The sequence below is a fragment of the Salmo trutta genome, chromosome 28 (assembly GCF_901001165.1).
Source record: "Salmo trutta chromosome 28, fSalTru1.1, whole genome shotgun sequence".
Classification (NCBI taxonomy): Eukaryota; Metazoa; Chordata; class Actinopteri; order Salmoniformes; family Salmonidae; genus Salmo; species Salmo trutta.
This window is the reverse complement of record NC_042984.1, coordinates 43,101,586-43,113,710: the sequence shown is the minus strand read 5'-3', so window position 1 is coordinate 43,113,710 and position 12,125 is coordinate 43,101,586. Positions and strand designations below refer to the sequence as shown.

The 12,125-nt window shown below is 36.9% G+C and overlaps 9 non-coding genes across 9 annotated transcripts; all 9 read left to right on the top strand.

Annotated features, from left to right (window-relative positions):
• The first annotated feature begins 671 nt into the window (after positions 1-671).
• On the top strand, positions 672-744 carry trnar-ucg (transfer RNA arginine (anticodon UCG)). Its single transcript has one exon. It is a non-coding gene; the product is annotated as a tRNA-Arg (tRNA).
• Positions 745-1,857: 1,113 nt separating this feature from the next.
• On the top strand, positions 1,858-1,930 carry trnar-ucg (transfer RNA arginine (anticodon UCG)). The gene has a single exon. It is a non-coding gene; the product is annotated as a tRNA-Arg (tRNA).
• A 646-nt stretch (positions 1,931-2,576) lies between these two features.
• On the top strand, positions 2,577-2,649 carry trnar-ucg (transfer RNA arginine (anticodon UCG)). Its single transcript has one exon. It is a non-coding gene; the product is annotated as a tRNA-Arg (tRNA).
• A 1,539-nt stretch (positions 2,650-4,188) lies between these two features.
• Positions 4,189-4,261, top strand: trnar-ucg (transfer RNA arginine (anticodon UCG)). The gene has a single exon. It is a non-coding gene; the product is annotated as a tRNA-Arg (tRNA).
• Positions 4,262-4,507: 246 nt separating this feature from the next.
• Positions 4,508-4,580, top strand: trnar-ucg (transfer RNA arginine (anticodon UCG)). Its single transcript has one exon. It is a non-coding gene; the product is annotated as a tRNA-Arg (tRNA).
• A 1,109-nt stretch (positions 4,581-5,689) lies between these two features.
• Positions 5,690-5,762, top strand: trnar-ucg (transfer RNA arginine (anticodon UCG)). The gene has a single exon. It is a non-coding gene; the product is annotated as a tRNA-Arg (tRNA).
• Positions 5,763-8,063: 2,301 nt separating this feature from the next.
• trnar-ucg (transfer RNA arginine (anticodon UCG)) lies at positions 8,064-8,136 on the top strand. Its single transcript has one exon. It is a non-coding gene; the product is annotated as a tRNA-Arg (tRNA).
• Positions 8,137-10,436: 2,300 nt separating this feature from the next.
• trnar-ucg (transfer RNA arginine (anticodon UCG)) lies at positions 10,437-10,509 on the top strand. The gene has a single exon. It is a non-coding gene; the product is annotated as a tRNA-Arg (tRNA).
• A 1,113-nt stretch (positions 10,510-11,622) lies between these two features.
• On the top strand, positions 11,623-11,695 carry trnar-ucg (transfer RNA arginine (anticodon UCG)). The gene has a single exon. It is a non-coding gene; the product is annotated as a tRNA-Arg (tRNA).
• The last annotated feature ends 430 nt before the right edge of the window (positions 11,696-12,125 follow it).

The following is a 12,125-nucleotide window of genomic DNA, read 5'->3' as shown; positions in this document are numbered from 1 at the left end:
GGACGTTCGAGTCCCTTCGTGGTTGTTTAAATTGAATAGCTCAGATCATTTGGAAATTTTTCTAATTTCCTGAAAAAAGGCATTGTTCTTGTTTCTTTGAAAAGCTAAGACATTGGTATGCAACTTTAATAATCTTAAGACTTCGAGGCCTGAGAAACATTGTGTTTGATTCTGTATCACAAGATTGAAGGATCGAGTCTCTTTGTACTTGTCAAAAATCACCATCTTTCCTCATTCGGACAGGTTCAAAATGTTGATGTCTATTGTTGCAAAGCAAAGTCTGTATGATGTCATATAGCAGAAACTTGAGTAGACATCCTGGAATATTTGAAAAGGCGCTTGCCTTCTAACCACAATATTGAGGGGTCGAGTCTCTTTGTGATCGTTTAATTTTATTAGCTCAGCTAATTTGGAAATGTTCGCAAATTCCCGAAATAAGGCTTTGTTCTTGTTGCATTGAAAAGCTTGGACATTGTTATGCAACTTTGATTATCAAGGACTGCGAGGCCTGAGAGATATTGTGTCTGATTCTGCATCGCAAGATGGAGTGATAGAGTGTCTTCGTACTTGTTAAATATCACTAGCTTTCCTCATTCAGACAGGTTCACAATTTTGATGTCTATTGTTGCAAAGCAAAGTCTGTATGATGTCATATAGTTCTATATAAAGCAGACTGCGTGGCCTAATGGATAAGGCGTCTGACTTCGAATCAGAAGATTGAGGGTTCGAGTCCCTTCGTGGTTTTTTAAATTGAATAGCTCAATTCATTTGGAAATGTTAAAAATTTCCTGAAATAAGGCATTGTTCTTGTTTCTTTGAAAAGCTAGGACATTGTTATGCAACTTTAATAATCTTAAGACTTCGAGGCCTGAGAAACATTGTGTTTGATTCTGTATCACAAGATTGAAGGATCGAGTCTCTTCGTACTTGTCAAAAATCACCATCTTTCCTCATTTGGACAGGTTCAAAATGTTGATGTCTATTGTTGGAAAGCAAAGTCTGTATGATGTCATATTGGAGAAACTTGAGTAGACAGCCTGTCATAGTGGATAAGGTGCTTACATTCTAATTACTATATTGACGGGTCGAGTCTCTTCGTGATTGTTTAATTTCATTAGCACAGCTAATTTGGAAATGTTCTTAGTTTCCCGAAATAAGGCTTTGTTCTTGTTGCATTGAAAAGCTCGGACGTTCGAGTCCCTTCGTGGTTGTTTAAATTGAATAGGCCAGATCATTTGGAAATTTCTCAAATTTCCTGAAAAAAGGCATTGTTCTTGTTTCTTTGAAAAGCTAAGACATTGGTATGCAACTTTAATATTCTTAAGACTTCGAGGCCTGAGAAACATTGTGTTTGATTCTGTATCACAAGATTGAAGGATCGAGTGTCCTCGTACTTGTCAAAAATCCCAATCTTTCCTCATTTGGACAGGTTCAAAATGTTGATGTCTATTGTTGGAAAGCAAAGTCTGTATGATGTCATATTGGAGAAACTTGACTAGACAGCCTGTCATAGTGGATAAGGTGCTTACCTTCTCATCACAATATTGACGAGTCGAGTCTCTTCGTGATCGTTTAATTTCATTAGCACAGTTAATTTGGAAATGTTCTTAGTTTCCTGAAATAAGGCTTTGTTCTTGTTGCATTGAAAAGCTCGGACATTGTTATTCAACTTTAATAATCAAGGACTGCGAGGCCTGAGAGATATTGTGTCTGATTCTGCATCGCAAGATGGAGTGATAGAGTGTCTTCGTACTTGTTAAATATCACTAGCTTTCCTCATTCAGACAGGTTCACAATTTTGATGTCTATTGTTGCAAAGCAAAGTCTGTATGATGTCATATAGTTCTATATAAAGCAGACTGCGTGGCCTAATGGATAAGGCGTCTGACTTCGAATCAGAAGATTGAGGGTTCGAGTCCCTTCGTGGTTTTTTAAATTGAATAGCTCAATTCATTTGGAAATGTTAAAAATTTCCTGAAAAAAGGCATTGTTCTTGTTTCTTTGAAAAGCTAGGACATTGTTATGCAACTTTAATAATCTTAAGACTTCGAGGCCTGAGAAACATTGTGTTTGATTCTGTATCACAAGATTGAAGGATCGAGTCTCTTCGTAATTGTCAAAAATCACCATCTTTCCTCATTCGGACAGGTTCAAAATGTTGATGTCTATTGTTGCAAAGCAAAGTCTGTATGATGTCATATAGCAGAAACTTGAGTAGACATCCTGGAATAGTTGAAAAGGCGCTTGCCTTCTAACCACAATATTGAGGGGTCGAGTCTCTTTGTGATCGTTTAATTTCATTAGCTCAGCTAATTTGGAAATGTTCGCAAATTCCCGAAATAAGGCTTTGTTCTTGTTGCATTGAAAAGCTTGGACATTGTTATGCAACTTTGATAATCAAGGACTGCGAGGCCTGAGAGATATTGTTTCTGATTCTGCATCGCAAGATGGAGTGATAGAGTGTCTTCGTACTTGTTAAATATCACTAACTTTCCTCATTCAGACAGGTTCACAATTTTGATGTCTATTGTTGCAAAGCAAAGTCTGTATGATGTCATATAGGTCCATACGATGTAGACTGTGTGGCCTAATGGATAAGGAGTCTGACTTCGAATCAGAAGATTAAGGGTTCGAGTCCCTTCGTGGTTGTTTAAATTGAATAGCACTATTCATTTGGAAATGAAAAGCTAGGAGATTGTTATGCAACTTTAATAATCTTAAGACTTTGAGGCCTGAGAAACATTGTGTTTGATTCTGTATCACAAGATTGAACGATCGAGTCTCTTCTTACTTGTCAAAAATCACCATCTTTCCTCATTCGGACAGGTTCAAAATGTTGATGTCTATTGTTGGAAAGCAAAGTCTGTATGATGTCATATTGGAGAAACTTGAGTAGACAGCCTGTCATAGTGGATAAGGCGATTACATTCTAATTACAATATTGACGGGTCGAGTCTCTTCGTGATTGTTTAATTTCATTAGCACAGCTAATTTGGAAATGTTCTTAGTTTCCCGAAATAAGGCTTTGTTCTTGTTGCATTGAAAAGCTCGGACGTTCGAGTCCCTTCGTGGTTGTTTAAATTGAATAGCTCAGATCATTTGGAAATGTTTCAAATTTCCTGAAAAAAGGCATTGTTCTTGTTTCTTTGAAAAGCTAGGACATTGTTATGCAACTTTAATAATCTTAAGACTTCGAGGCCTGAGAAACATTGTGTTTGATTCTGTATCACAAGATTGAAGGATCGAGTCTCTTCGTACTTGTCAAAAATCACCATCTTTCCTCATTCGGACAGGTTCAAAATGTTGATGTCTATTGTTGCAAAGCAAAGTCTGTATGATGTCATATAGCAGAAACTTGAGTAGACATCCTGGAATAGTTGAAAAGGCGCTTGCCTTCTAACCACAATATTGACGGGTCGAGTCTCTTCGTGATTGTTTAATTTCATTAGCACAGCTAATTTGGAAATGTTCTTAGTTTCCCGAAATAAGGCTTTGTTCTTGTTGCATTGAAAAGCTCGGACGTTCGAGTCTCTTCGTGGTTGTTTAAATTGAATAGCTCAGATCATTTGGAAATGTTTCAAATTTCCTGAAAAAAGGCATTGTTCTTGTTTCTTTGAAAAGCTAGGACATTGTTATGCAACTTTAATATTCTTAAGACTTCGAGGCCTGAGAAACATTGTGTTTGATTCTGTATCACAAGATTGAAGGATCGAGTGTCCTCGTACTTGTCAAAAATCCCAATCTTTCCTCATTCGGACAAGTTCAAAATGTTGATGTCTATTGTTGGAAAGCAAAGTCTGTATGATGTCATATTGGAGAAACTTGAGTAGACATCCTGGAATAGTTGAAAAGGCGCTTGCCTTCTAACCACAATATTGAGGGGTCGAGTCTCTTTGTGATCGTTTAATTTCATTAGCTCAGCTAATTTGGAAATGTTCGCAAATTCCCGAAATAAGGCTTTGTTCTTGTTGCATTGAAAAGCTTGGACATTGTTATGCAACTTTGATAATCAAGGACTGCGAGGCCTGAGAGATATTGTTTCTGATTCTGCATCGCAAGATGGAGTGATAGAGTGTCTTCGTACTTGTTAAATATCACTAACTTTCCTCATTCAGACAGGTTCACAATTTTGATGTCTATTGTTGCAAAGCAAAGTCTGTATGATGTCATATAGGTCCATACGATGTAGACTGCGTGGCCTAATGGATAAGGAGTCTGACTTCGAATCAGAAGATTAAGGGTTCGAGTCCCTTCGTGGTTGTTTAAATTGAATAGCACAATTCATTTGGAAATGAAAAGCTAGGAGATTGTTATGCAACTTTAATAATCTTAAGACTTTGAGGCCTGAGAAACATTGTGTTTGATTCTGTATCACAAGATTGAACGATCGAGTCTCTTCTTACTTGTCAAAAATCACCATCTTTCCTCATTCGGACAGGTTCAAAATGTTGATGTCTATTGTTGCAAAGCAAAGTCTGTATGATGTCATATAGGTCCAGATGATGTAGACTGCGTGGCCTAATGGATAAGGCGTCTGACTTCGAATCAGAAGATTAAGGGTTCGAGTCCCTCTGTGGTTGTTTAAATTGAATAGCTCAATTCATTTGGAAATGTAAAGAATTTCCTGAAATAAGGCATTGTTCTTGTTTCTTTGAAAAGCTAGGACATTGTTATGCAACTTTAATATTCTTAAGACTTCGAGGCCTGAGAAACATTGTGTTTGATTCTGTATCACAAGATTGAAGGATCGAGTCTCTTCGTACTTGTCAAAAATCACCAACTTTCCTCATTTGGACAGGTTCAAAATGTTGATGTCTATTGTTGGAAAGCAAAGTCTAAATGATGTCATATTGGAGAAACTTGACTAGACAGCCTGTCATAGTGGATAAGGTGCTTACATTCTAATTACAATATTGACGGGTCGAGTCTCTTCGTGATTGTTTAATTTCATTAGCACAGCTAATTTGGAAATGTTCTTAGTTTCCTGAAATAAGGCTTTGTTCTTGTTGCATTGAAAAGCTCGGACTTTCGAGTCTTTTCCTGGTTGTTTAAATTGAATAGCATAAATCTTTTGGAAATGTTTCATTTCATGAATAAAGGCATTGTTCTTGTTTCTTTGAAAAGCTAGGACATTGTTATGCAACTTTAATAATCTTAAGACTTCGAGGCCTGAGAAACATTGTGTTTGATTCTGTATCACAAGATTGAAGGATCGAGTCTCTTCGTACTTGTCAAAAATCACCATCTTTCCTCATTCGGACAGGTTCAAAATGTTGATGTCTATTGTTGCAAAGCAAAGTCTGTATGATGTCATATAGCAGAAACTTGAGTAGACATCCTGGAATAGTTGAAAAGGCGCTTGCCTTCTAACCACAATATTGAGGGGTCGAGTCTCTTTGTGATCGTTTAATTTCATTAGCTCAGCTAATTTGGAAATGTTCGCAAATTCCCGAAATAAGGGTTTGTTCTTGTTGCATTGAAAAGCTTGGACATTGTTATGCAACTTTGATTATCAAGGACTGCGAGGCCTGAGAGATATTGTGTCTGATTCTGCATCGCAAGATGGAGTGATAGTGTCTTCGTACTTGTTAAATATCACTAGCTTTCCTCATTCAGACAGGTTCACAATTTTGATGTCTATTGTTGCAAAGCAAAGTCTGTATGATGTCATATAGTTCTATATAAAGCAGACTGCGTGGCCTAATGGATAAGGCGTCTGATTTCGAATCAGAAGATTGAGGGTTCGAGTCCCTTCGTGGTTGTTTAAATTGAATAGCTCAAATCATTTGGGAATGTTAAAAATTTCCTGAAATAAGGCATTGTTCTTGTTTCTTTGAAAAGCTAGGACATTGTTATGCAACTTTAATAATCTTAAGACTTCGAGGCCTGAGAAACATTGTGTTTGATTCTGTATCACAAGATTGAAGGATCGAGTCTCTTCGTACTTGTCAAAAATCACCATCTTTCCTCATTTGGACAGGTTCAAAATGTTGATGTCTATTGTTGGAAAGGAAAGTCTGTATGATGTCATATTGGAGAAACTTGAGTAGACAGCTCTGTCATAGTGGATAAGATGCTTACATTCTAATTACTATATTGACGGGTCGAGTCTCTTCGTGATTGTTGAATTTCATTAGCACAGCTAATTTGGAAATGTTCTTAGTTTTCCGAAATAAGGCTTTGTTCTTGTTGCATTGAAAAGCTCGGACGTTCGAGTCCCTTCGTGGTTGTTTAAATTGAATAGCTCAGATCATTTGGAAATTTTACAAATTTCCTGAAAAAAGGCATTGTTCTTGTTTCTTTGAAAAGCTAAGACATTGTTATGCAACTATAATAATCTTAAGACTTTGAGGCCTGAGAAACATTGTGTTTGATTCTGTATCACAAGATTGAAGGATCGAGTCTCTTCGTACTTGTCAAAAATCACCATCTTTCCTCATTCGGACAGGTTCAAAATGTTGATGTCTATTGTTGCAAAGCAAAGTCTGTATGATGTCATATAGCAGAAACTTGAGTAGACATCCTGGAATATTTGAAAAGGCGCTTGCCTTCTTACCACAATATTGAGGGGTCGAGTCTCTTTGTGATAGGTTAATTTCATTAGCTCAGCTAATTTGGAAATGTTCGCAAATTCCCGAAATAAGGCTTTGTTCTTGTTGCATTGAAAAGCTTGGAAATTGTTATGCAACTTTGATTATCAAGGACTGCGAGGCCTGAGAGATATTGTGTCTGATTCTGCATCGCAAGATGGAGTGATAGAGTGTCTTCGTACTTGTTAAATATCACTAGCTTTCCTCATTCAGACAGGTTCACAATTTTGATGTCTATTGTTGCAAAGCAAAGTCTGTATAATGTCATATAGTTCTATATAAAGCAGACTGCGTGGCCTAATGGATAAGGCGTCTGACTTCGAATCAGAAGATTGAGGATTGGAGTCCCTTCGTGTTTGTTTAAATTGAATGGCTCAAATCATTTTGAAATGTTAAAAATTTCCTGAAATAAGGCATTGTTCTTGTTTCTTTGAAAAGCTAGGACATTGTTATGCAACTTTAATAATCTTAAGACTTCGAGGCCTGAGAAACATTGTGTTTGATTCTGTATCACAAGATTGAAGGATCGAGTCTCTTCGTACTTGTCAAAAATCACCATCTTTCCTCATTTGGACAGGTTCAAAATGTTGATGTCTATTGTTGGAAAGGAAAGTCTGTATGATGTCATATTGGAGAAACTTGAGTAGACAGCTCTGTCATAGTGGATAAGATGCTTACATGCTAATTACTATATTGACGGGTCGAGTCTCTTCGTGATTGTTGAATTTCATTAGCACAGCTAATTTGGAAATGTTCTTAGTTTTCCGAAATAAGGCTTTGTTCTTGTTGCATTGAAAAGCTCGGACGTTCGAGTCCCTTCGTGGTTGTTTAAATTGAATAGCTCAGATCATTTGGAAATTTTTCAAATTTCCTGAAAAAAGGCATTGTTCTTGTTTCTTTGAAAAGCTAAGACATTGTTATGCAACTATAATAATCTTAAGACTTTGAGGCCTGAGAAACATTGTGTTTGATTCTGTATCACAAGATTGAAGGATCGAGTCTCTTCGTACTTGTCAAAAATCACCATCTTTCCTCATTCGGACAGGTTCAAAATGTTGATGTCTATTGTTGCAAAGCAAAGTCTGTATGATGTCATATAGCAGAAACTTGAGTAGACATCCTGGAATATTTGAAAAGGCGCTTGCCTTCTAACCACAATATTGAGGGGTCGAGTCTCTTTGTGATCGTTTAATTTCATTAGCTCAGCTAATTTGGAAATGTTTGCAAATTCCCGAAATAAGGCTTTGTTCTTGTTGCATTGAAAAGCTTGGAAATTGTTATGCAACTTTGATTATCAAGGACTGCGAGGCCTGAGAGATATTGTGTCTGATTCTGCATCGCAAGATGGAGTGATAGAGTGTCTTCGTACTTGTTAAATATCACTAGCTTTCCTCATTCAGACAAGTTCACAATTTTGATGTCTATTGTTGCAAAGCAAAGTCTGTATAATGTCATATAGTTCTATATAAAGCAGACTGCGTGGCCTAATGGATAAGGCGTCTGACTTCGAATCAGAAGATTGAGGGTTTGAGTCCCTTCGTGGTTGTTTAAATTGAATAGCTCAAATCATTTGGAAATGTTAAAAATTTCCTGAAATAAGGCATTGTTCTTGTTTCTTTGAAAAGCTAGGACATTGTTATGCAACTTTAATAATCTTAAGACTTCGAGGCCTGAGAAACATTGTGTTTGATTCTGTATCACAAGATTGAAGGATCCAGTCTCTTCGTACTTGTCAAAAATCACCATCTTTCCTCATTCGGACAGGTTCAAAATGTTGATGTCTATTGTTGCAAAGCAAAGTCTGTATGATGTCATATAGCAGAAACTTGAGTAGACATCCTGGAATAGTTGAAAAGGCGCTTGCCTTCTAACCACAATATTGAGGGGTCGAGTCTCTTTGTGATCGTTTAATTTCATTAACTCAGCTAATTTGGAAATGTTCGCAAATTCCCGAAATAAGGCTTTGTTCTTGTTGCATTGAAAAGCTTGGACATTGTTATGCAACTTTGATAATCAAGGACTGCGAGGCCTGAGAGATATTGTGTCTGATTCTGCATCGCAAGATGGAGTGATAGAGTGTCTTCGTACTTGTTAAATATCACTAATTTTCCTTATTCAGACAGGTTCACAATTTTGATGTCTATTGTTGCAAAGCAAAGTCTGTATAATGTCATATAGTTCTATATAAAGCAGACTGCGTGGCCTAATGGATAAGGCGTCTGACTTCCAATCAGAAGATTGAGGATTGGAGTCCCTTCGTGTTTGTTTAAATTGAATAGGTCAAATCATATGGAAATGTTAAAAATTTCCTGAAATAAGTCATTATTCTTGTTTCTTTGAAAAGCTAGGACATTGTTCTGCAACTTTAATAATCTTAAGACTTCGAGGCCTGAGAAACATTGTGTTTGATTCTGTATCACAAGATTGAAGGATCGAGTCTCTTCGTACTTGTCAAAAATCACCATCTTTCCTCATTTGGACAGGTTCAAAATGTTGATGTCTATTGTTGGAAAGCAAAGTCTGTATGATGTCATATTGGAGAAACTTGAGTAGACAGCCTGTCATAGTGGATAAGGTGCTTACATTCTAATTACTATATTGACGGGTCGAGTCTCTTCGTGATTGTTTAATTTCATTAGCACAGCTAATTTGGAAATGTTCTTAGTTTCCCGAAATAAGGCTTTGTTCTTGTTGCATTGAAAAGCTCGGACGTTCGAGTCCCTTCGTGGTTATTTAAATTGAATAGCTCAGATCATTTGGAAATGTTTCAAATTTCCTGAAAAAAGGCATTGTTCTTGTTTCTTTGAAAAGCTAGGACATTGTTATGCAACTTTAATAATCTTAAGACTTCGAGGCCTGAGAAACATTGTGTTTGATTCTGTATCACAAGATTGAAGGATCGAGTCTCTTCGTACTTGTCAAAAATCACAATCTTTCCTCATTTGGACAGGTTCAAAATGTTGATGTCTATTGTTGGAAAGGAAAGTCTGTATGATGTCATATTGGAGAAACTTGAGTAGACAGCTCTGTCATATTGGATAAGATGCTTACATTCTAATTACTATATTGACGGGTCGAGTCTCTTCGTGATTGTTGAATTTCATTAGCACAGCTAATTTGGAAATGTTCTTAGTTTCCCGAAATAAGGCTTTGTTCTTGTTGCATTGAAAAGCTCGGACGTTCGAGTCCCTTCGTGGTTGTTTAAATTGAATAGCTCAGATCATTTGGAAATTTTTCTAATTTCCTGAAAAAAGGCATTGTTCTTGTTTCTTTGAAAAGCTAAGACATTGGTATGCAACTTTAATAATCTTAAGACTTCGAGGCCTGAGAAACATTGTGTTTGATTCTGTATCACAAGATTGAAGGATCGAGTCTCTTTGTACTTGTCAAAAATCACCATCTTTCCTCATTCGGACAGGTTCAAAATGTTGATGTCTATTGTTGCAAAGCAAAGTCTGTATGATGTCATATAGCAGAAACTTGAGTAGACATCCTGGAATATTTGAAAAGGCGCTTGCCTTCTAACCACAATATTGAGGGGTCGAGTCTCTTTGTGATCGTTTAATTTTATTAGCTCAGCTAATTTGGAAATGTTCGCAAATTCCCGAAATAAGGCTTTGTTCTTGTTGCATTGAAAAGCTTGGACATTGTTATGCAACTTTGATTATCAAGGACTGCGAGGCCTGAGAGATATTGTGTCTGATTCTGCATCGCAAGATGGAGTGATAGAGTGTCTTCGTACTTGTTAAATATCACTAGCTTTCCTCATTCAGACAGGTTCACAATTTTGATGTCTATTGTTGCAAAGCAAAGTCTGTATGATGTCATATAGTTCTATATAAAGCAGACTGCGTGGCCTAATGGATAAGGCGTCTGACTTCGAATCAGAAGATTGAGGGTTCGAGTCCCTTCGTGGTTTTTTAAATTGAATAGCTCAATTCATTTGGAAATGTTAAAAATTTCCTGAAATAAGGCATTGTTCTTGTTTCTTTGAAAAGCTAGGACATTGTTATGCAACTTTAATAATCTTAAGACTTCGAGGCCTGAGAAACATTGTGTTTGATTCTGTATCACAAGATTGAAGGATCGAGTCTCTTCGTACTTGTCAAAAATCACCATCTTTCCTCATTTGGACAGGTTCAAAATGTTGATGTCTATTGTTGGAAAGCAAAGTCTGTATGATGTCATATTGGAGAAACTTGAGTAGACAGCCTGTCATAGTGGATAAGGTGCTTACATTCTAATTACTATATTGACGGGTCGAGTCTCTTCGTGATTGTTTAATTTCATTAGCACAGCTAATTTGGAAATGTTCTTAGTTTCCCGAAATAAGGCTTTGTTCTTGTTGCATTGAAAAGCTCGGACGTTCGAGTCCCTTCGTGGTTGTTTAAATTGAATAGGCCAGATCATTTGGAAATTTCTCAAATTTCCTGAAAAAAGGCATTGTTCTTGTTTCTTTGAAAAGCTAAGACATTGGTATGCAACTTTAATATTCTTAAGACTTCGAGGCCTGAGAAACATTGTGTTTGATTCTGTATCACAAGATTGAAGGATCGAGTGTCCTCGTACTTGTCAAAAATCCCAATCTTTCCTCATTTGGACAGGTTCAAAATGTTGATGTCTATTGTTGGAAAGCAAAGTCTGTATGATGTCATATTGGAGAAACTTGACTAGACAGCCTGTCATAGTGGATAAGGTGCTTACCTTCTCATCACAATATTGACGAGTCGAGTCTCTTCGTGATCGTTTAATTTCATTAGCACAGTTAATTTGGAAATGTTCTTAGTTTCCTGAAATAAGGCTTTGTTCTTGTTGCATTGAAAAGCTCGGACATTGTTATTCAACTTTAATAATCAAGGACTGCGAGGCCTGAGAGATATTGTGTCTGATTCTGCATCGCAAGATGGAGTGATAGAGTGTCTTCGTACTTGTTAAATATCACTAGCTTTCCTCATTCAGACAGGTTCACAATTTTGATGTCTATTGTTGCAAAGCAAAGTCTGTATGATGTCATATAGTTCTATATAAAGCAGACTGCGTGGCCTAATGGATAAGGCGTCTGACTTCGAATCAGAAGATTGAGGGTTCGAGTCCCTTCGTGGTTTTTTAAATTGAATAGCTCAATTCATTTGGAAATGTTAAAAATTTCCTGAAAAAAGGCATTGTTCTTGTTTCTTTGAAAAGCTAGGACATTGTTATGCAACTTTAATAATCTTAAGACTTCGAGGCCTGAGAAACATTGTGTTTGATTCTGTATCACAAGATTGAAGGATCGAGTCTCTTCGTAATTGTCAAAAATCACCATCTTTCCTCATTCGGACAGGTTCAAAATGTTGATGTCTATTGTTGCAAAGCAAAGTCTGTATGATGTCATATAGCAGAAACTTGAGTAGACATCCTGGAATAGTTGAAAAGGCGCTTGCCTTCTAACCACAATATTGAGGGGTCGAGTCTCTTTGTGATCGTTTAATTTCATTAGCTCAGCTAATTTGGAAATGTTCGCAAATTCCCGAAATAAGGCTTTGTTCTTGTTGC